We start from the raw sequence: 23,546 nt of genomic DNA, 5'->3' as shown, positions 1-23,546 counted from the left end.
GCTTCTGCCGCCACTTTGGGAAGTTGTTTCGTCGGCCGGGAGCGGGCGCCCTGGCGGCCAGGGTCGGCCCCTTGCGGGTCTGGTGGCCCCGCGGCCGGCGTCCCCTCTCAGCGGCCGGTCCCCGCGGGGTTCCGATCGCCCGGCTCAGCGGCCGGGTTCCCTCAGCGACTGCTCCGTGCCCGCCCCGCCTCGGGCTCGGGTCCCTCCGCGGCCTTCCGCGCGATGGCCACCCCTGGGCTCGTGTCTGCCCCGAGGCTGACCTTCGCTGGCCGCAGAGGCGCGAACGACACGGGCGATTCCGAAACTTTACGGCCCTTTCTGGGCTGCCGAGCGTCCAGCCGGAAGGTCCAGCCTCGGACAGCGGAGGCCTTTCTTCCCCTTGGTGGTGACCCTTGCACAGCCCGGCCGAGCTCTGCCCTGTCCCTGGGCCTGTCACTGCGGGGCTGGGATGACAACGCCTGGGACAGCAGGGCGCTGACCTGGCCAGCAGCTTGCACCAGCGGTGTAGACGGGTGCACACGGCAGTTAATGCCAGCGGTGTAGACGTCGGGGTGCACACAGCAGCTTATAGCAGCACTGTAGACGGGTGCACGCGGCAGTTAACGCCAGCGATGCAGACCACCAGCGGTGTAGACGGGTGCACGGGGCAGCTAACACCAGCGGTGTAGACGTCGGGGTGCACACAGCAGCTAACACCAGCAGTGTAGGCGTCGTGCACGCAGCAGCTTATAGCAGCAGTGTAGACGGGTGCACGCAGCAGCTAACACCAGCGGTGTAGACGTCGGGGTGCAGACAGCTCACAGCAGTGGTGTAGACATCGGGGTGCAGGTGCTCAGCTCCCTGCCGCACTTCCTGCTCCCATGCCCTCTGGGGGTGCTCGAGGGCCTAGAGTGTGGCTCAGGTGTTCCTCCCGCAGCGCTGGGACTGCAGTGTCTAATGGGGGGAACTCTGCTGGCAGTCAGCCTCTGGAAAGGCTTAGAGCCTTTTCGTTGTTGTGCTGTTGTGTGCCGTCGAGTCTCTTGCGACCATTAGACCCTAAACTCTGCTCTGTCCTGTGCCAATCTCATTGTCTTTGACACACACGCACCCCGATTACCCCAGTCACTGAATCAGTCCACTGCGTAGAGGGTCTTCCCCGAGTCTTAATTTTTGCAACCTTTTCATATTGTAAAAAAGGTAACACAGTTTGTAACCTGTTTTGGTCCTAGTATGTGCCCATGTTAAGGGCTTAGATTTGACAGCTAGATGAGTCCTCTGTTAGCCTGTGTTGTTGGTGCCCTGGAAATAGGACAGCCAGAGGAGAGCTGATGAAGTTTGTACATGTTCCAGGAGGGGCACTGGTCTCAGCAAGAGTCCATGATGGTTGGAGAACTGGCGCAGGAGTGACAAATGTTTGAGAGTGGCAGCAGCAGTGGCTCGTAGCCTCACAGAGAACTGAAGACGGTGCAGGGGCAGCTGGGTTTCCTGTGCTGTGGCCAGGAACCCAAACGGGCATCTGCACCACACAGGAACCACTCTGACATCAAGGGCACTGCTCCCTTTAATGCTGATTTCTTTCACTGTTCTTTGACTGCCTCCTAACAGATTGCTTATAGCATTAAAATTTGTTTTGGAAAAGATTTTTTAATTTTGTTCATTTGATTGTTTTCATTTGCCATCAGATCAACTACATTACGTGACTGTGTACACAAACTGAAGTGACTGTTAACAATATAAACCGTAAGGACTGTGTGTTAGCCTTGTAACATTATAAAGGAGTTAAGATTATATGTTATCTATCTGCACTACCACCCCTTTTCCCCAAGAGTTGGAGGGTTTGCTTTGACTTGAGAGCGATGCAGCAATTTTATTATGTGCATATTTTATTTTATTATTTTTTTTTATGTGCATATTTTAAAAAGCAGAAGGCATCTTAACCCCTCTTGGTAACAGAAGTGGATTTAGGATTATAGGTGAGGGGATAATTTCATTTTGATGGTATTACAGTAGATTAATTCCCCTGCACTCCCCTCCACAGTTGATTAATTTTAACTTTTGTTCCAGGAAGTAACATTTGTATAACTAGTTTCCTTGGAAAACCTAATTTGTTGACCCTTCTGGCAAGTCTGGGAGGAAACATACTGTCTTTCCCCCTTGTTTTTCAACTTCTTTTCTTTTTTTCAAATTCGAATGTACAGGATGATAATGAAGATAATTCGAATGATGGGACCCAGCCATCCAAAAGGAGGCGAACGGGCTCAGGAGATAGCTCTAGGAGCTGTGAGACTTCAAGTCAGGATCTCAGGTACTGGCCTTTTACTGCTTGGTCATGTTGTCTTGTGGTATGTGTCCTGTCTTTAGAGACAGACACACACACAGACACACACACACAGACACACACACACACACTGCTTTAGCCTACCACTCTAACAGAGGTAGTTATTTGAAATTTAGAATATTGTGCTTTTCAGTGAGATATCAAAATTGCGCTTCTGCATTCCAAGATCTGTGGTCACTTTGTAAAACTGTTATAGTAATGTGGTTCAGTGATTTCTGGTACATTTATGCCACTACTGTGACAGTCTGGTGTTAAAACATTGCCTTTTTCCCTTTGGGAAATGTAGGCGTGTGACAATGTGTTGAGGTGTTTGTGCGCTAGGTAGTTAGATGACAGTAGATTTAAAACCAAGGACTGAAATGGTACAGCAGAGGTCAGGTAGCAGGGAAGTAGGAGAGGCAGAATAATTTAGAATTTCTGCCTCGGTTTTGGTTCTGCTTAACTCTGAAGTTGAGGATCAAGATAATACAAAAAGGCGTTTAACAAGACTCTCATGAGGAAGTAGTTTGATGGAAGTTTCAGTTTTTAAAATGACTGCAAATATACTGGTAGGGATGTGTTGTTTTTTAAAAAAAATATGCATGTGTACAGGATGAGGAGCTGTTCTGCTACCACAGGCTGTTCAAATTGACCAGCCATTGCTTGGGAGAAAGATGGGTCATCTGTGCGATTGAAGCCTTTGAAAATTCCTGGAGGGTCACTTAAGAGATTGTTCCCACTGATGACGATGAGATGTTGAATATACACACACCCCCTATATATTCAACAGTAGTAATGCTACTTAAATAGCATTTTACTCATCCTCTTCACATTTGGGAGATCCCTTTGATCACTTAATTGCACCCCGTCTTCCTTTGCCCGTGGAGATGTAGAAGGATGACTACATGTATATTTATTTATTTAATTAACTTTCTATTGTGATTTGAGTGAAAATTTAAAGAGTACAGTGGGTTTCTATTCAGTAATTCCTACACATTTTGTTTGGAGACCTTGATTATAAATCCCCACATTGGGAACAGCACTCTTTGCATTCCTCTCTCTGTTTCCTGTGTCCACTTTTCTTTTCTGCCTCTTCCTGCCTTCTGAACTTTATCCCTGGGCACATGTGCCCTTTGATCTTATATAATGGGTGCCTTCTTTCTGGTGGTGTTGATCGCCTTATAGGCCTGCCTGTCTGTTGTTGGGCTGAAAGTTGAGTCCTAGAAGTGATTTCAGTTCCAGGCTTGAAGGATATCTAAGGACTATAGTCCTGGAATTTTTTTCATTCTTCCAGACCAGTAAGCATGGCCTCTCTTAAGATTTTGAGTTTGATTTCACATTTTCTTCCATTCTGTTGTTGTGTACTGTGGTATTGGAACTGACCCATGGCTGAGCCCCCAGCAGATTTTCAGAGGCAGTAAATCACACAAAAGGAGATTGCCCATCTTTCTCCATGAAGCAGCTGGTGGATTCAAAGCGTGCACCTTTCCATTGGCAGTGCAGCTCCTTCCCATTAAGCCACCAGAGTGCTCTCCTACGCTGTGTTGTCAGGGGCCGTCAAGTTGAGTAAGACTCAGGTGGCCTCTGAACAGCGGAGCTGAACCCTGCCTCACCCTGTGCTGTGCTCTCAACGTCTGATGTGGTTGAGCCCGTTCTGCAGTCACTCGGGCAATCCATCTGGTTGAGGATCTTCCTTTCTTTTGCTGACCCTCCAACTTTCCAAGCACATTGTCTCTCTTAAAGGAACAGCCTCTCCTAGCAATATGCCCAAAGTATGGGAGACAGAGCTATGTCATCTTTATCTCCAAGGAGGACTCTGGTTGCACCTTCTCCGAGATAGGCCATGGGATATTCATTACTTTTCTCCAACATTGCATCTTAAAGGCATCAGTTCTTCTTTTTCATCTTTATTCATTGTCCAGCTCTCATCAGCATAGCAAGTGCTCAAAAAGACCATGGCCTGAATCAGAGGTACTTTAGTCCTCAAACTGACATCATTGCTCTTGAGTAACTTGGAGAGGTCCCTGAATGCTGACTTTCCCAGCATAATCTGTCTACTGGTCTGACTGCTGGTACCAAAGGTGCTGACTGTAGATCCAAGTGAGATGGAGTTGTTGACAGCTTCAGTCTTTTCCCATCTATCATGATGCTGCCTATCAGTCTAGTGGTGAGAATTTTTGTTTTCTTAATGTCGAGTGCAATCTATAGTGAAGGCTGGTCCCACCCTGTTAGGGACCTTCTAGTGTGATCCTTTTCCAGGCTGTCAGCAGAGCTAGGACTCTCTCGTTCTGATCTCAGAGTTGCGAAGACTTAAGTTAAGTGTCCTTTAGTTCTTTGGACTTACAGTCTTTCCTTCTCTCATTGTTCCAGATGAAGATGGAGACTGGGGGCTTGGAGGCTAGTATTTGCAACACAGTTTTGTTTTTTTTGAAATAAATTTTATTTTATACTGCTTAGCTTACAAAGTTTGTATACATTGTTTTTCACACTGAATCTTTCCCGTATCCTTTACTCCCCTTCCTCTACCCAACAAATTGTGCGACTGTGATTCCACCCTTCCTCACCCCTCCGCTCCTACCCTCCCCCGCCTTAGGAGCCTCATACCTATTTTACTGGTTATCTTTCTGTTTCTACAATAATGGTCTTATATGATGTTTGTCTTTAAGGGACTGAGTTAGTTCACTCAGCATAATGCTAGTCCCTCCTAAGTTAGACAGTAATTTTCTAAATCATTGCTCCTGCATGCTGTGCAGTATTCCATCGTGTGAAGGTACCGCAATTTATCGATCCATTCAATTGTGGTTGGATACTTGGACTGTAGGATCTTGTAATGGTCAGTAATGCACTGTTAACACTGGTGTATAGATCTTTGTGTTTAATTTCTAATTTTCTCATGGTATATTCTTAGCAGTGGAATAGCTGGGTCATTTGGAATTTCTATGTTCAGCTTTTTGAGGAAATGCCAAACTGCCTTCCAGAATGGTTACACTATTTTACAATACCAACAACAATGTATAAGAGTTCCTATCTCTCCACATCCTCTCCAACATTTATCAGTTGCTGTCCTGTTAAACTTTGCCACTGCTGCTGGAGTGAGATGGTATCTCATTGTGGTTTTGAATTGCGTTTTTCTTATTGGCAGTAATTTTGAGCATTTATTTCTTCATGTATCTGCTGGCCATCCAGATTATCGTCCTCTGTGAAAGGTCTTTCCATGTTGTTTGTCCATTCTGTAATTGGTTTATCAGTGTTTTTCTTGTGGAGGCCCTGTAGAATTCTGTAAACTCTTGTTATGAGACCCTTCACTGAGATGGGATTGTCAAATGTTTTTTCCCACTCAGTAGTTTTTCTTTTCACTCTGTTACAAAATGTTTTTGATGTGCATACGGATTTAATCTTTAGAAGGTCCCATTCATCAATTTTACTGTCTCCTGGTTGGTTATTTCTGGCTGTGTTTGCCTTTTATACCGTGAGCTAGCCCTTCTATGCTTGGTCCTACATTGTCTCATGATCTTTAACGTTAGGGTCTTTATCGCCTGGTCAATGGTTCACCGTGAGTTGATTTTGTGTATGATGAGAGTTGTGGATCCTGCTTCAGCTTCCTTCAGGTAGCAGCCCAGTTTTGCCAGCACTATTTATTGAAGAGCTTGTTGTTTCCTCATTTGATAGGTTTTGTTTCCATGTCCAATATCAGTTTGCCCATAGATAAATGGATTAATTTCTGGGTTCTTGATTCCAGTCTATTGGTCTCTGTGCCTGTTATTGTCCCAGTACCATGCGGTTCGGGTTATTACAGCTTTGTAGTGGGTTTTGAGATCAGGGAGTGCTGCTATGCCTCCCACTTCGTTCTTGTTTGTCAGAAGTGCTTGAGAAATATAATTGACAATTGCCTTTTCTGTCTTTTTGAAAAATGAGTGTGATATCTGTACTGGGATTGCATTAAACTCTATATTGCTTTTAGTAAGATTGTCGTTTTACTATATTGAGTCTTCCAGTCCTATATGAACAGGGAACATTTTCCGGTTTTTTAGGTCTTTTATTGTGTCTCGCAGAAGTGTTTTGTACTCTCCTTTGTAAAGGTCTTTGTGTCTCTAGTTAGGTATATTCCTAAGTTATCTCAGTTTGTGGTTGTCTGTTGACTGTGTGGATCATGACAAGTTGTGGTTAACCTAGAGGAGAATGGGAATCCCAGAACACTTGATTGTACTTACGCAAAACCTCTTCCTGGACCAGAAAGCGGTCCTCAGAAGAGAACAGGGAAACACTGAATGGTTCAGAATCAAGAAGGAACTGTGTCAGGGATGCATCCTGTCTCCATACCTTTTCAATCATTTATGCAGAACAGATCATTTGGGAAGCTGGGCTTTATGAAGATGAATATGGCATTCGGACTGGAGGACACAACCTTGCCTGCTGAAACTGAGGAGGACCTGAAGCACTTGCTGCAGAAGTTCACGGACTGCAGTGTTCAGTACAGACTGAAGCTGAACTTCCAGAAGACGAAGACTGAGTTGGTGGAGGAAGCAGCGGTGAGTGAATCAGAGATGCGAACTGCGAATCTGGTGGCCAGCCCACTCTGCAATCCCGACCCTGGTGCTCGTTGCTGGGCCTTCCTGGATGTCAACCACAACTGCAGCTGAAGAAATTCTAAAGTCTTCTCAAAATAACAGAGGTCAGCATTATAGATGACAGCTTCATGCTGAAGTGGGACTGGAGCAATGAGTCTGTCAGTAATGTGATTTTTTCAGATTACCAAATCTCAAATGGATACCTCAAAAGCACATTTAGAAGCTGAAGACAAGGCAGTAATAATCAGCAACTCTCGTCCTGGAACAGAAGATGGTCTCATGTGGGATCAGGAAAGAACAAGCTTTACCTATAGATTAGTTGTCTGGAAAACCTTTTCCAGTTTAGGTGAAAGAATTGAAGATGTTTCCCAGAGGAAAAAATACAAACTCTTACCAGAGACTACTTACTACTTAAAAGTTAGGACCAAGCCTAGGTTTTTAGAAAAAGTTGGTATATGTAGTCCAGTGTATATTGTATAAATGCCACAGTTGAAAAGAAACTGCCTCCACTGGAAAATATTGAAATTGAAGCAAAGAATCAGATCTATGTTCTTAAATGGAATTATACATCTGAAAATGTCACCTTTCAAGCCCAGTGGTTCCTTGGTTATTTAAAAAAGATTCCTGGGGATCATTCAGATAAATGGAAACAAATTCACAGCTGTGGAAATGTCACAACTACCCAATGAGTCCACAAAATTTTTCCAAAAGGAATATACTTTCTGTGTGTACAAGCATCTAATGAAAATAATATGTCTTTGGTCTGAAGAGAAAATTTGATACCAAAATGCAAAATACTATACTTCCTCCAGTTATTAGTATGTAAGCCATTAATAATTCACTGTATGTTATATTGGCACTCCAAAAGAGCCTTATAGCACATCTGTGAACCATTATTATCCAGTAATTTATAAAATAAAGTTGTGGAAAAACACATCAAATGCCAAGGTTAAAATCCTAGGGAAGAAAACTGATTTTCGTATTCCTAATTCAGAACCACTGATTATATATTGCATCAGAGCTAGAACACTCATCAAGAATGAACAGTTGAATGAAAGCAGTACTTTCATTGATTCTGTGTGTGAGAAAACAAAGCCAGAAAATACATCTATGATCTGTATTAATAGTTGGAATTTGCTCGGCATTATTTCTTATCACAGTTAGAATTTATGTTGTAAAAGTCATCTTGAAACATACCAGTTATGTGTTCTTTCCATCATGTAAACCTCCTCCAAATATAGGAGAGTGTGGCTTTGAGCAGTCACTAAAGAATCCACTCCTTTCTAACCCTGAATAACAAATGGAAAGATGTTTCATGGTTGAAAAGATTGTTAGGATGTGCTGTGGAGGCACCTGTGACTCATAACGACCCTAGGTAAAACAGCCCTAACCCTGCTCTGTCCTGGGCCAATCTTATTGTCTCTGACATATGTACTACCCCCTTTACCCCAGTCACTGAATTAATCCATCTCATCAAGGGTCTTCCTCCTCTGAGCTGTATACCCACCCTCCCAAGCATGGTGTCCCTGTCCAAGGACTGGCCCCTCCTTGCAACATATCCAAAGTAGGTTAGATGAAGCTTCAGAATCCTTGCCTCCAAGGAGCAGCCTAGTTCCACCCTTTCCAGGATGAACCAGGTTGTTCTTTTAGCAGTCCATGGTATATATTCAACACTTTTCCCCAGCACCACACACAGTTCAAGACATCAGTTCTCCTTCTGCCATACCTAGTCATTGTCCAGCTTTCTGATGCATAGCAAGTAACTGGAAAGACTGTGGTTGGGATCAGGCGCACCTTAGTCTCTAGACTGACACTGTTGCTCTTCAGTATTTTGGAGAGGTCTTCTCTGGCAGCAGATTTTCCCAGTGCAGTTCTATTTTTGATTTCTTGGCTGCTGGTACCAAGAGTGCTGATTGTGGAGCCAAGCAAACTAAAGCTGTTAACAGTCTTAATCTCTTCACCATCTATTATGGTGCTGCCAATTGGCCCAAAGGTGAGAATCTTTGTTTTCTTGAATGAGCTTCAATCTATATTGAAGGCTGCAGACCTTCTGCAGTAAGCGCTTCACGTCCTCCTCAGTTTCAGCAAGCAGGGTTGTGCCATTTGCATAATGCAAATTGTTGATGAGTCTACCTCCAATCCTGATGTCACATTTCTCCTCATAGAGCCCAGCCTCCCAGATAATATGTTCTGCATATAGATTGAAAAGAGATGGAAATAGGACACATCCTTGGCATGCACCCTTCCCAATTTTGAACCATGCATTATTTCCTTGCTCTGTTCTCACCACTGCCACCTCGTCCAAGTATAGGCTTCTCATAAGCACAATCAACTATTCTTGGATTCCCATTCTTCTCAGAGTCAACCACACAGTTGTGATCCACACAGTCAAACACCTTTGCATAGTCAATGAAACACAGGTAGACATTCATTTGGTGCTCTCTGCTTTCAGCCAAGATCCATCTGCTATAATAACACTAGTACCATGGCATCTTCTAAACGCAGCCTACATTTCAGACAGTTTTCTGTTGATGTGCTGTTCACTTGTGTTTGGATAATTTTCAGCAGAATTTGCTTTCATGTGATACCAATGATATTGTTTGATAATTTCTACACTTTGTTGGGTCACCTTTCTTTGGGATAGGAACAAATACAGATATTTTCCAGTCAGTTGGCCAGGTGGTTGTCCTCCAGATTTCTTGACACAACTTGGTGAAGCACATCTAGGGCAATTACAGTTGTTGAAATATGTCAGTTGGTGTGCCATCAATTCCTGGGGCCTTGTTTTTTGCCAATTCTTTCAGAGCAGCTTAAATTTCTTCCTTCATCGCCACAGGCTCTGGCTCATATGTTGTTCCATGAAATGCTTGTGTCCACCAGTTCCTTTTGGTACAATGACTGTATACGCTTTCCATCTTCTTTTGATGCTTCCTGGATTATTTAATATTCTGCCCAAAGCATCATTAAGTATTGCAATTTGAGGCTTGAATTTGTTCTTCAGTTCCTTCAGCTTAAGAAATGCCCAGCAGTATTTGTCTTTTTGTGATAGAGATCTTTCATTCAGCATAATGTCCTCCAGGGTCATCCATTTTGAATATTGCATGAGTTCCTTGCTTCTCAGTGCAGTGTAGTATTCCATTGTGTGAATATACCACAGCTTCTGTAACCATTCATTTGTTGATGGGCATTTGGGTTGGTTCCCACTCTTTGCTATTGTGAACAAAGCCGCGATAAACATGGGTGTGCATATATCTGTTTGGATGTGTCAGTTGTGATTTCTTTAGGGTAAATTCCCCATAGTGGAATTGCTGGGTCAAATAGTATTTCTGTTTGCAGCTTTTTGAGAAAGTGCCTTCTGTAGGGACTGCTCCATTTTACACTCCCACCAACAGTGAATAAGGGTTCTGGTTTCTCCACAACCTTGCCAACATTTGTTGCTTGCTGCTCTGTTGAATTTTGCTCTTACGGGGTGAGATGATATCTCATAGTTGTCTTGATTTGCTTCTCTCTTAGAGCTAGGGATTTTGAACATTTCTTCATGTGCTTATTAGCCATCTGAATGTCTTCATTGGTGAAGTGTCTGTTCATATCCTGTGCCCATTTTTCAATTGGGTTGTTTACCTTTATCTTGTTGTGATGCTAGAGTATTTTATAAATTCTAGATATAAGTCCCTTATCTGACATGTCATTACCAAATACTTTTCTCCAGTTTGTGGGTTCCCTTTTTACCCTGTTGGGGAAGTTTTTAGATCTGCATAGGGATTTGATTCTCAGAAGATCCCATTCATCTATTTGATCCTTTCCAGGTTGTAGATTTTTTCAGGATGCTTGGAAGACTGTAGATATTGTGGATTAGGATGTCTAGAGAGAGAGAACTGTTTAAAAGTTATATATGATTAAGTATTATTGTCATGACAGGAGTCCAGAACGTAGGCTGCATAGTGAAGTGAACTTGGCAGGAGGGATTGTGTAACAATGAAAGAATTTTTCCTTTTACTTTTCAAAGAGAAGAACGAACTGGAGGACAGGGATGGACAGGGAGAAAAGTGCAACAGTGAATGAATGGAAATCGAAAATCTCTGTAAATTTTCATTAAAATTAATAATAATAATAAAAAGAGAAAAATGCCGAGTGAGATAGGCCCCTTTGATTTTCTGACTTCATCTCTTTGCACATTTCATTGTAATACTTTACTTTGTCTTCCTGCGCTGCCCTTTGGAATCTTTTGTTTAGCTCCTTAATATCTTGATTTCTTCGCTTTGCTTTGGTTTCTCGCTCTCTAGTGCAATATTCAGAGTTTCTCCTGACATTCATCTTGGCCTTTTCTTCTTTCTCTGTCTTTGTAATGACCTTTTTGCACTCTTCCTGCATGATATTCTTGTTATCCTCCCATAACTCATCTGGCTTTCTTTCATTCATTAGTATTCAAAGCCTCTGACAGTGAAGTATTTTAGGGAAAAGAACAGATTAAAGCTATTTCTCAATTGTGGAAATAACCAATAGATTAAAAATAGAAATACTCTTAAACAGTAGAAGAAACTCATCAAATTGGCAGTAATCACAACAATACAGTTCCCAAACTAGTCAGGATTTGGGAAACTACTCTATTGAATTTGAAAATAGTGACACATGAGACAAGTGAACTTCAACAACAGGTAATCATGTGATCAGAAATAAACTATAAAATATTAGGGAATTTTACAGTGGTTTCCCTGGGAGCCTAAATAACTTTACTCCTCTGAGTAGCTAAAAAGCAGATGTTTGCTTATAGTAAAAGCAAGAAAATCACCAAGTCATATTCCTGAAAATAGAAGTGTTGTTGTTGTTGTTATTATGTGCTGTCAAGTCGCTTGCGACTCATAGCAACCCTAAGTACAACAGCCTTAAACTCTGCTCTGTTCTGTGCCAATCGGACTGTCTCTGACTCCCATCCCGATTACCCCAGTCATGGAATCAGTCCACCTCATAGAGGGTCTTCCCCTCCTGCGCTGTCCCTCCACCCTCCCAAGCATGATGTCCCTCTCCAAGGACCTGTCCCTCCTTACAACATGTCCAAGGTATGTCAGACGAAGGCTCAGAATCCTTGCCTCCAAGGAGCCGCCCAGTTTAACTCTTTCCAGGATGAATCTGTTTGTTTTCCTAGCAGTCCATGGTACCCTCAATACTCTTCTCCAGCACCACAGATCAAAGGCATCAATTCTCCTTCTATCCTCCCTAGTCATTGTCCAACCTTCTGATGTATAACAAGTGATTGCAAAGACCTTGGCCCCATGGCCTGTATCAGACGCACCTTAGTCTCCAGAGAGACACCATTGCTCTTCAGTACTTTGGAGAGGTCCCTAACACCAGACTTTGCCCATGGCAATGCACCTTTTAATTTCCTGGCTGCTGGTGCCAAGAGTGTTGACTGTGGAGCCAAACAAACTAAAGCTGTGAACAATTTCAGTCTCTTCACCATCCATCCTGATGCTGCCAATTGGTCTAGTGACAGTCTTTGTCTTCTTGACATTGAGCCTCAATCCATATTGTAGGCTGCAGTCCTTGACCCTCTGCAGCAAGCACTTCAGGTCCTCTTCAGTTTCAGCAAGCAGGGTTGTGTCATCTGCATGACATGGATTGTTGATAGATCTTCCACCAATCCTGACCCCATATTTCTCCTCACAGAGCCCAGCCTCCCTGATAATCTGTTCTGCATACAGATTGAAAAGGTATGGAGACAGGACACATCCTTGGCATAATCAATGAAACACAGATATATATTCCTCTGGTATTCCCTGCTTTCAGCTAAGGTCCAACTAACATTAGCTACAATATCCCTAGTACCACGAGTTAAATCAAGAAATTGACCAGCCTCATTCCTAATTTTACGTTAAGCATCACTGTGCTGTGTTTAGCGAGTTAAGGACACTGTTCTGTTCTTGTACGAAAGTATTAGGAGCCCTGATTGCGCTCAGTTGCTATCTCAGAGATCAGCAGTTTCAGCCCACCAGGTGCTTCCTGGTGGATGAGGGCACAGGTGTTCCCATCAAGCTCACAGGCCTTGGAAACTTTGTTGGTCCTTTGTCTTCTGAGTTGCTGTGAGTCAGAATTGACTTTGATACCAGTGGCTTTGGTTTTGATATTCAGGGAATATTGTGTGAGCTGCCGATGGTTCTTGCATGGACTCTCTAGTCATTCTGTGTTCCCAGTATCACATTTCATTATAATCCCAAGAAATATTTAGAATATTGGGTATATTCTTTTGATCCTGAAGTAGGCCTTTACGTGGCTTACTTTAGAAAATAGCTGATGCCAGAAACACGATCTGTGAAAATTACAGAGGTATTGTAGCCATTTATCCTAAGACTTGTTGACTTACAAAATCTCTACTAAATATTAAGCATTCTGATTACTAACAATAACTTGATCAGGGTTAAAGTTATAGGGAAATGTATATGTTTCTAATTATAAAAGTAACTACTGTTGTCAAGATCTAGGAGCATGCAGAAATAAGTCAGAGTTTATGCAAGGAGCCTTGGGACCAGAAAATGTGATAGAGTAGGAAGTTGAGTAATTCAGCAGAAATAACGCACATAAGCAAGTTTTAATTGATGACAAATTTAAAGTTCAGTTTGTTTTTATGGCTGCTATATGTCAGGTTCTCTATCGAGGTCCTGCCCCGATATATTGAAACACTTCTGTCAAGAGAAGGGACGAGGATTAATGAAGACGCAGAGAGCCTCCTTGTTGATCATGAATCCCCCCCTTTTATTATCTCTAAAAAGGCTTATATAGGTTTTCGAAAAACACACCTGCAGGGGTAATCACATTATCTCATTTAGGTTTCCTTTCGAGATGATTCTAGCCAAGATGGAATCAGTTCCGCTGGTTTTACAAATGTAGTGCTAATCTTGCCTTGCAAGTCAGCCAGGCCTCTGACAGTTCTCATGATAATGTATCTTATATCAAGATAAGAGTGAAGTAGAACTAGGAGAAAAATTCTGTTGTAACAATTAGGTAATGCTTTCCAAAGAAAAGCTATGCTTCCTTTTTAAATTATTTTCTATTTGGCATTATCCATGGATAGACTTCTTATTAAAGAAGTCTGAGAATGCTAGTGACATTTTGGACAAAATTCTCCACTTGATTTTTTAGAGCAGGAATTGGTGAAAGGGAGAGGAAGTGGAGGTACAGGGAGCACACTGGGCAGTGCACATAACCACTGTCTCCATCTGAGCTCATTGCCATCAGGTCAGAACTGACTCCCAGCTGACCCTTCTGTGGGCTCTGGAAGCTATGAAATCACATAATGGAGGAGATTGCCCATCTTTGTCCTGAGGAACTTGGGGGATTTGAACTGCATGCCTTTGGGTGGGCAGTGCAACTCCTTACCATGAACCCAGCAGAACTCCCTATTTCTATAATAGTCTTTATTGAGGTAATCTGTTTATCTTGGTGGAAGGCTTCTCTCTAGAGAGAGCTGTGACATGAACACATTCCTGACACCATGGCCATATCATGTGCTTTACCTGAAGTCCAAACTCCCTGAGTCATCTAGTGGACATGATAAGAGATGGGGAGGCCAAGGATCTCCTCAGAAATGCAGATATCTGCTGGAGAATCCCCTGAGTGACCAAGAGGCCTTTGGCTTCCCATTATCTCAGAATTTACCCGTAACAAATGAGGAACATGTGATGAACCACTGGTGTCATTTACTCTCACACTGTGTGGGTGCCTAGGATTTACTGTAATTAAAGAGTCTCTCGGGCTGGATAGCTTTAACAGAAACACCACCTGTGTAAAATGTGCAATGAAGGAACTTTATATTGAAATAAACAGCAGTTAAACTTTGATTTCTTAGATGTGGTGGCACATCGTTTCAGGTGTTAGGCAGGCTTCATTCTTGTGAATATGCAGTAGAGCAGGGGTGAGGGATGGATATTTCATTTTGTCTTATTTTCTAGACATGAAATGGCAGTTCCCTTTCAGTCTTAATTATTGTGTTCTACATTTAATTTAACCAGGATATTCTTACTTATGTGATAGAGTTTTTTCTGAAGAGTATTTTACTTAGAAATATGCTTGGCAGCAATCAACTGCTTCACAGTTGCATTGATAGTTCTTGTAGAAACTAGATAAAAGAATTTATAAGCAAGAATTATCTCCTTACAGCCAAATAAATGGAAGTACTGTGTTTGGGTGTGTATGGGGGTGTGTTATTGGGGGGGGCGTATGAGTGTGGGTGTGTGTAGCAGGGGGTGTGGGGGTGTGTGTGTGAAAGCCGTGGTTGCATGTGTTGCACTGCTAACCAGGAAGTCCTTACTTCAAGTTGGACAGTCTTCTCCAGTGAAGATTTACAACCTTAGAGTTACTATAAGTTGGAATCGACCTAAGAGCTTTGGGTATATAAATAGCATGGGTGTGTAAACACATATATACACTTACATGTTCATACTCAAATGTATAATAGGGACCTTACTCATTAGTATGAGCATAAAGCACATAGTGGTATAGATTCCAATTAGAAATACTACTCAGAACTATGAGCTTTCCAGTCAAACCAGAAATTTGCATCCTTTAAACTTTGCTTTTTATTAAAATATAATTTAGCATCTGTATTGTTTTCCGAAAAGAAATCCTCTGGCAAAGTGGTTAAACATTTGTCGGTTAAGCCAAACATTGAATGTTAGACCCACTAGCCTGTCCACAAAAGAAAGATATAGCAGTTTGCTTTTATAAAGCAGCAGCCTTGAAAACTAAGGCAGTTTTACTCTATCCTGTTATCTTCTTAGGTAATCCTTTAGTGAATGTTGAGACATAATCTTCACTTCTTCAACTCAGAATACCCGTGACCCCAGTCGGCTTGAGGGTTTTTTGTTTCTACTTTTTCCCAAGCTGCAGCCTTGGGGATTATATAGAAGCTTTCCCTTTTTGCCCCACTTCCATAACGTGACTTTTTGTTGTGTAACATAAATATGTTACATAAGATAAATACTTATTTTGTTGAGTGTGTGTCTTACCCTAACTGGATTGTAAGCTCTGGAGATTAGAGACTGTTCTGTTTATTACTAGACATAGTAGCTATAGCTGCCTGATGGCTTACCCATAGAATGTGTTCAGAAAATGGAGTGAATGAAATAGAAAATTGTAATGAAGACGCTTGATTCCAGTGGTGTTTGTATGCTTTATGAGGTGGTTGTAAGGACGTGACAATGTTTTTATGTAATCAATTTGTACATCATCCTCACTTAGTAAGTCTTGTTATCTGACATTGCACATTTACAACAATAGTAAAAACTATCTTGCACAGTAATGATGCCAATATGGCAGTAATAAACACCGTGTAGTGAGGCTAGAATAACCTGACTGTGCTGGTTATGTGTCATTTGCTGGGCCATAGGTTCCTGTGATCTGGCAGTTATGTGATGATGCCTTCCTCTGCTTTTACATAGTGCTAATTTTTGCTTAACAACCTAGTCTTTGGAATTTAATAGTGTTGGTAAGTATGGAGTAAGTGTATTTTTCATTTTTGTTTTAAATTCTGCTGTTGTAAATATGTTGTTGAGTTTTTTTTAAATAAAATTTTAATTGTAATTTTAACACAAACACACACATAAAAGATTCTCACCACTGGGGTAATTGGCAGTATCATGATGGATGGAGAAGAGATTGAGGTTGTTAACAGTCACAGCTTACTTGGCTTCCAATCAACACTCTTGGCACCAGCAGTCAGGAAATCAAAAGACTAATTGCATTAGGTAAATCTGCTTTCAGGGACCTCTACAGAATACTGAGAAGCAATGATGTCAGTCTAGAGACTAAGATGCACCTAATTCAGGCCATGGTCTTTGCAGTTACTTGCTGTGCATCAAAAAGTTGGACAGGGACTAAGGATGACAGAAGAATTGATGCTTTGGAGTTGTGGTGCTGGAGAAGAGTCTTGAACATACATACCATGGACTACCAAGAAAACAAATAGGTCTGTCTTAGAGAGGATGAAACCAAGTTTCTCCTTGGAGGATAGGATTTGGAGGCTGTGTTTCACGTACTTTGGGTATGTGGCCAGGAGGGACCAATCCTTGGAGAAGGACATCATGCTTGGAGGGGTAGAGGGACAGCTAAGGAGAGGAAGACCCTGGATGAGATGGATTTAAGCAGTAACTAGGGCAATAGGAATAGATGTGTTGGAGTCAGTGAGACTGGCTCAGGATAAGGCATGCTTCAGAGCTGTTGCACATCAGGTTGCTGTGAGTTGCAGGTGATTTGATGGCACATAACAACAACAAGACCAATTGTAAATGGTTACTGCTATCTTAGTTTCCTCATCTGTGATTTGTTAGTGTAAAGAAATCCCACTGACTTTTGTATATTGATCTTGTATCCTGCCACTCTACTAAATTGGTCTTTTAGCTCAAACTATTTTTTTGTTGAGTCCTTGGGGTGTTTTGTATATGCTGTCATGTCAGCTGCATATAGTGACAGTTTAACTGTCTCTTTTCTGATGTGGATGCCTTTTATTTCCTTCTCTTGTCATATTGCCCTAGCTAATATTTCCAATACAATACTGAATAGTAGTAGTGATAGTGGGGATACTTGTCAGGTCCCTGTTCGCAAGGAGAATGCTTTTAGTCTTTGTCCATTGAGAATGATAGTGACTCTTGGTTGTTTTTGTTTTTCTTGGTGTGTACTGTCTAATTGTATCCAATTGGCACAGAAGGAGATTGCCCCACTTTCTCCAGCAGAGCAGCTGGTGAATTCGAACCACGCTCCTTCAGGATTGCATTGTAGCTTCTTTGCCACTAACTCTTGGTTTTGCGTATATATTTTTCACTATGTTGAGGAAATTCCCTTCTATTATTTTGCTGAGTGTTTTAATCAGAAGTAGGTGCTGGATTTTGTCAGAGGCCTTTTCTGCATCAATTGCTAGGATCCTATGGATTTTATTATTTGATTTGTTAATGTGATGAATTATGTTGATTGTTTTATGTTGAACCATCCTTGTATGCCTTTTATTAATCCCACTTGGCCATGGTGAATAATTGTTTTGATGGACTGTTGGATTCTATTGGCCAGTATTTTGTTAAGGATTTTTACACCTATGTTCATGAGAGTTACTGCTCTTTAGTTTTCTTTTTTGGTAATATCTTTGCCTGGTTTTGGTGCTAGTGTCATGTTTGCTTCATAGGATAACTCTGAGAGTGTTTCTTCTTTTCTATTTTTTAAAATAATTTAAGTAGAATTGGTGATAGATCGTCTCTGAATGTTTGCTAGAATACAGACATGAAGCCATCTGGTCCAGGAAATTTTTTGTGGGGATGTCTTTTTTATGACCTGTTCAATTTCTTCTTTTGTGATGAGTCTGTTCTGCATCTCTCTGGGTCAGTCTGGGTAGGGCATGAATATCAGGAATTTTCCCATTTCTCTAGGTTTTTAAATTTATCAGAGTATAGATTTTCATAGTATTTAGATATTATAGATTTAATTTCATCTTGTTCTGTTGGGATTTCACATCTCTCTTTTCTTATTTGGGTTATCTGTGCCATGTGTGTTTTTTTTCCTTTTGTAACACAGATCTTAATGGCTGCTCCGAAGCTTTTAAGATCCCAGTTACTACTCACCAGAATAGGATATTGGATGTTGTCTTTGGACCTTGTTAGGGCAGTTGGCTTTGATGTCCTCTTAAGTCTAGTCCTGAGTTTACCGGGTGAATATGTGTGTTGAGATTGGGAAATAGGATATTCAAATTACCAGTTTTATTTTTTTAATTTTTCTCAAGTTTCTTTTTATTTTACTTAGCAAAATATTCTTGATAATGTCTATTACATGCTTAGATTTGAAATGAAGAAATATTTGTTGATAATATTTACATGAGAAAAGGAATCCCAATAATGAAGCATTTAAAAAATTATTTAATTAGCTTCAGGAGAGATCCAGGTGGGAAGATACTGAGTCTGTGAGCACTCTCCTACGGCGTGCTTCCTTGTCACTCAAGCCTGGCCCACTGAAGCAAGCCTGCTACTGCCTTGTTGGGTCCACTTGGTGATGCTCTCCTGGACTTCTGGTGCTGTGAATCTTCATGATCCATCTCTCTTCTGAGTAGTGGTTGGTGGCTTTGAACCGTAGGTTTTTTCTGATTAGCAGCCTGGCACATTATGCAGCACGACACTAGGGCTCCTTTGCAGACCTGGCAATGACCGGCATACAACCGCTCTGACTGGATAAAGGTGACATCACAATGGCATTGCATTCAGTCACTGTTAGGGACTTGTTATTCCAGCGTTATAAAGTGACATGTTGTTGTTATGTACTATCTAGTTGGAACTGATTCATGACTGACCCTCCAGTAGGTTTTTAGAGGGTGTACATTGCAGAAAATTGCCCGTCTCTTTCTTGCAGAACAGCTGATGGACTCGCACTGCATGCCTGTGTGCTGGCAGCTGAACTCTACCACTGAGTGACTGCATGGTTCTCAAATGGACACAGACGGTGTTGACTTTGACCTAGGCAGTTGTGCAATAAGGGGGGAGAGGATATCACAGTTTGATGAAGTTCTGCCACCAATTTGTGGTGTGAATTACAGAGCCAATCACTTCCTGTGCATTGTCCATGCTGCCTTCTGGCTGCAGGACAGTGCACTGCAGGCGTGATTGTGACTGAACAGCTAGAATGTCCTTGGCTCTCTGCTCAGGTACATCTTAGCTTCCCTCCCCCCTTCGCCATCTTGACAGCTTCACAGTCCTCTTCCTTTTTCATGTCAGTACTTGTTGTCATGTGCCGTCGAGTCGCTTGTGACGTATAGCGACCCTGTATTCAATAGCCCTGAAACCTGCTCTGTCCTGTACCAACCTTATTGTCTCTGACACACCAACCCCCCATTACCCAGTCACTGTGTCAGTCCATTTCATCGAGAGGCTTGCACTGTCCCTCCACCCTCCCAAGCATGATGACTGGTCCCGCCTTGCAACATGCCCAAAGTATGTCAGACGAAGCTTCAAAATCCTTGCCTCCCATCTCACTCCCTGATTTAAAATCCTACTACACTGCCGTGGTAGTAAGATAGCATGGTACTGGTACAATGACAGACACATAGATCAATGGAATAGAATTGAGAAGCCAGAAATTAGCCCACCTACCTACGGTCAACTGATTTTTGACAAGAAGATGAAATCAGTTAAGTGGGGAAACGACAGCCTTTTTAACAAATGGTGCTGGCAAAATTGGAAAAATATCTGCAGAAGACTCAAGCAAGAGCCACACCTCACTCCATATACATGGACCTAGGACTAAAGCCAAGGACTATAAACTTCATTAAAGAAAAGCTTGGAAGAACTCTAGAAGTCCTAATCCACAGCATCAACAGTCTTCCAAGCCTCCTGAAAAACCTACAACCAGGAGAGGATAAAATAGATGAATGAGATTTTCTAAGAATCAAATCCCTATGTACATCCAAAAACTTCTCCAACAGGGTAAAAAGGGAAGACGCAGACTGGGGAAAAAATATTTGGTAATAACATGTCAGATAAGTGACTTTTATTTAGAATTTATAAAATACTTGCGCACCCAACAAGATAAAGGTAAATAATCCAATAAAAAAATGGGCACTGGGTGTGAACAGACACTGCACCAAAGAAGACATTCAGATGGCCAACAAACACATGAAGAAATGTTCACAATCCCTAGCTCTAAGAGAGATGCAAATTAAGACAACTATGAGATATCATCTCACCCCAGTAAGACTAGCAAAATTTAACAGAAGAGCAAGCAGCAAATGCTGGTGAGGTTGTGGAGAGACTGGAACCTCTATTCACTTGGTGGAAATGTAAAATGGTGCAACCACTATGGCCCATTCTCAAAAAGTTGCAAATAAAAATAACATTTGACCCAGCAATTCCACTACTGGGAATATACCCTAAAGAGACCACAACCGCCCCTCAAGCAGATATATTCACACCCATGTTTATCGTGGCTTTGTCCACAATAGCAAGGAGTTGGAAACAACCTAAGTGCCCATCAACAAACGAATGGATAGAGAAGCTGTGGTATATTCACACAATGGAATACTACGCTGCATTGAAGAGCAAGGAACTCATGCAATATTATTCAAAATGGGTGACTCTGGAGGACATGATGCTGAGTGACGTATCTCAGTCACAAAAGGACAAACACTGCATAGTGCCACTGCTGTAGAATGGGACTGACATCAGGGTTGGGGTAAGAATGAGAAAAACTGGATGCATATGTGTACTGCATTGAAACGGATGAGGGAGACAACAGTTTAAAAGCAATATATTATAGGACATTTTGATTATCATAAGAGTCCAGAATGAAAGTTGCAGAGTGGAATATACTCGTGGTGGGGTGGTGGGGTGCAGGGGGATTGTATACCAATGAAGGATTTTTTCTTTTAGTTTTCAAAGAGAAGAGCATACTGGGGGTGGGGGTGGGCAGAAAAGTGCAACAATGAATGAATGGAAATCCAAAATCTCTGTAAATGTTCATTGAAATTAATAATTAAAGAAAAACAATCCTTGCTTCCAAGGAGCAGCCTGGTTTTACCCTCTCCTTTTCCTCTTCAAGCACTTCAGCAGGTGGCCTTGATTGTCTCCTCTTGCTAGAAAGTGAAGAGCCTCCTCTGACTCACCCTTCCTGGTCCTCAGTGCTCTTCATGTTAGGCTCCTGAAGGATTTAGCACCTTCTTTTGCATATCCATGCCACACCTCTGCCTGCTGTGTCTCTTCCCTTTTTCCACAACTGCCAGGTCTGGAGCCACCTGTTAAGTTACCTTGATCATTGTGGAGATGTGGCCGATTCTCAATTCTCATTGCAAGACAGCTAGCTGGTGAACACAAATTAGCTTACAGAAGCCTCAGGGTTCAAGTCTAACTTGACTTTGGGTCTTCACTCTGTTACTGGCTAGGTGACCTTGGGCACTTTTATTTTTTCCCCCACTTCTTCCATGGGCTAGTTAAAATTAGCTCAGACATTTATAAAGTACTTATTTGAGGTCTATAGTATAGGGAGTGCGTTGTAGCAGACAGCATGATATTATATTACTCGGTTCTCATCCAGCATACATCATGGAAGCTTGTTGAGTACCATTGAGTCCTAACTGACTCATAGCCGACCCTCCAGCGGGTTTTCAGATGCTGTAAATCAGAGGAGAGAAGATAGCCTGTCTTTCTCTTGCAGAGCAGCTGATGTATTCTAACTACCTGCCCTTTGGTTTGTCAGTGCAACTTCTTAACCACTAGATAACCAGAGCTCCCTAACTGTCGTTGTTACGGCTTGACACTGTTTTATGGTACAGGACGCTGTTGAGTTGCCTGTGACTTGTAGGGACCCTATGTTCTATAGCTCTGAACCCTCCGAGGCCTTTTTCTTGAGGAGAGATTGGTGGATTCCAGCAGCCGACCTTTCAGTTAGTAGCCAAGTGTTTAGCCACTGAGCTGCCCGGGCTCTTTATAATTACATCCTATATGATAAAAAATAAGTTATGTATCACTTATTTTTTCCAATAAGACTAACAATATATTGCTAGTAATAATGAGTAGTTCAGCACCTGGCCTAGGTTTTACAGCTGTTACTGAGATGCTCCAACAGTTTTTTCCACAGATGTAATCGATCTGATTCCAGTGCAGGCCATCGGGTGAGGTTCATGTGCAGGGTCATCACTTGTCTTATAAAAGGTGTTTGCAGTGAATAAATCCTAAAAGCCTAGCTAAGACATGATCTGTTTTCCTAATTAAATCATAAGGTTTTTCTCTTGTAGAAGACTTCTTTGTGTTTGAATCTCATTGCCAAGGATAAATGCTTATAAACATGATAGTGCTGAGGCATATTTTTAAAAAGAATAGCTTTACTGAATTATAATTTACATACTATACTGTGCACTCATTTATAATATAGAATTCAGTGGTTGCTGATATGTCACAGAGATGTGTCTGTCAATTTTAGAACATTTTGATGACCTCAAAAAGAAACCTAGGTAGGACGTTTATTTACTTTTCCCCAATCTCCCCATTTTCTGCTCCCCCTCCCCTATTGTTGTTGTGTACCATAGAGTCAGAACCAACCCATAGCTGTCCCTCCGGTAGGTTTTCAGAGGCAGTTAATCACACAGGAGGAGATTGCCTATCCTCCCATAAAGCAGCTGGTAGCCTCAAACCTTGTGCCTTTGGGATTGCAGCACAGCATCTTGGCACTAGGCCACCAGAGCTCCCTACGTAATAAATTACTGACTTTTTGTCTCTGGCTTTGACTATTCTGGTATTTGCTTCATCTCCATAGAATCATATGATATGTAGTCTTTTGTAACTGACCTCTGACTTACTATCGTACTTTCAAGGCTTATCTATATTATGAAGTCGTAAATGTTAGATCATTCCTTTTATACCCGAAAAAGCATTGTTTGGCTATACCACTGTCTAAAAGTGGAAAATAGGACATAGGGACACAGGGCCATGAAAGTTTTCCTGAAAGAGCTGGAGGAAGTAAAAATCACATAGCCTCTTAGTGAACCAGAGCAGAAAGCAGATAAAGAGCCCATAGTCCATCCCCATGGTGCCTTAGAACCACACCAGCAGTAAGACGTTTGCTTATTCATGGTTTGTTCACAGACTCAGAATGTGGTACTGAGAATGGGGTTTATTAGGGAAGTAAGTTGGAGAGTGAGAGAGGCAAAAACTATTGTTGTTGTTGTTGTT

General features: G+C 41.9%; 1 protein-coding gene across 2 annotated transcripts in view; it reads left to right on the top strand.

Annotated features, from left to right (window-relative positions):
- The first annotated feature begins 2,181 nt into the window (after positions 1-2,181).
- PHF10 (PHD finger protein 10) overlaps positions 2,182-23,546 on the top strand; it is a 42,457-nt gene continuing 21,092 nt past the window's right edge. For both annotated transcript variants that reach the window (XM_006882791.1, XM_006882790.1), the window contains exon 1: positions 2,182-2,284. The gene's annotated coding sequence lies outside the window, so the exon portion shown is untranslated. The remainder of the gene's footprint in view (positions 2,285-23,546) is intronic.

Source organism: Elephantulus edwardii, unplaced genomic scaffold (genome assembly GCF_000299155.1).
Source record: "Elephantulus edwardii isolate Elephantulus edwardi_28Jun2011 unplaced genomic scaffold, EleEdw1.0 scaffold00024, whole genome shotgun sequence".
In the NCBI taxonomy this organism is placed as follows: Eukaryota; Metazoa; Chordata; class Mammalia; order Macroscelidea; family Macroscelididae; genus Elephantulus; species Elephantulus edwardii.
This window is presented reverse-complemented; position numbering and strand designations above follow the sequence as displayed.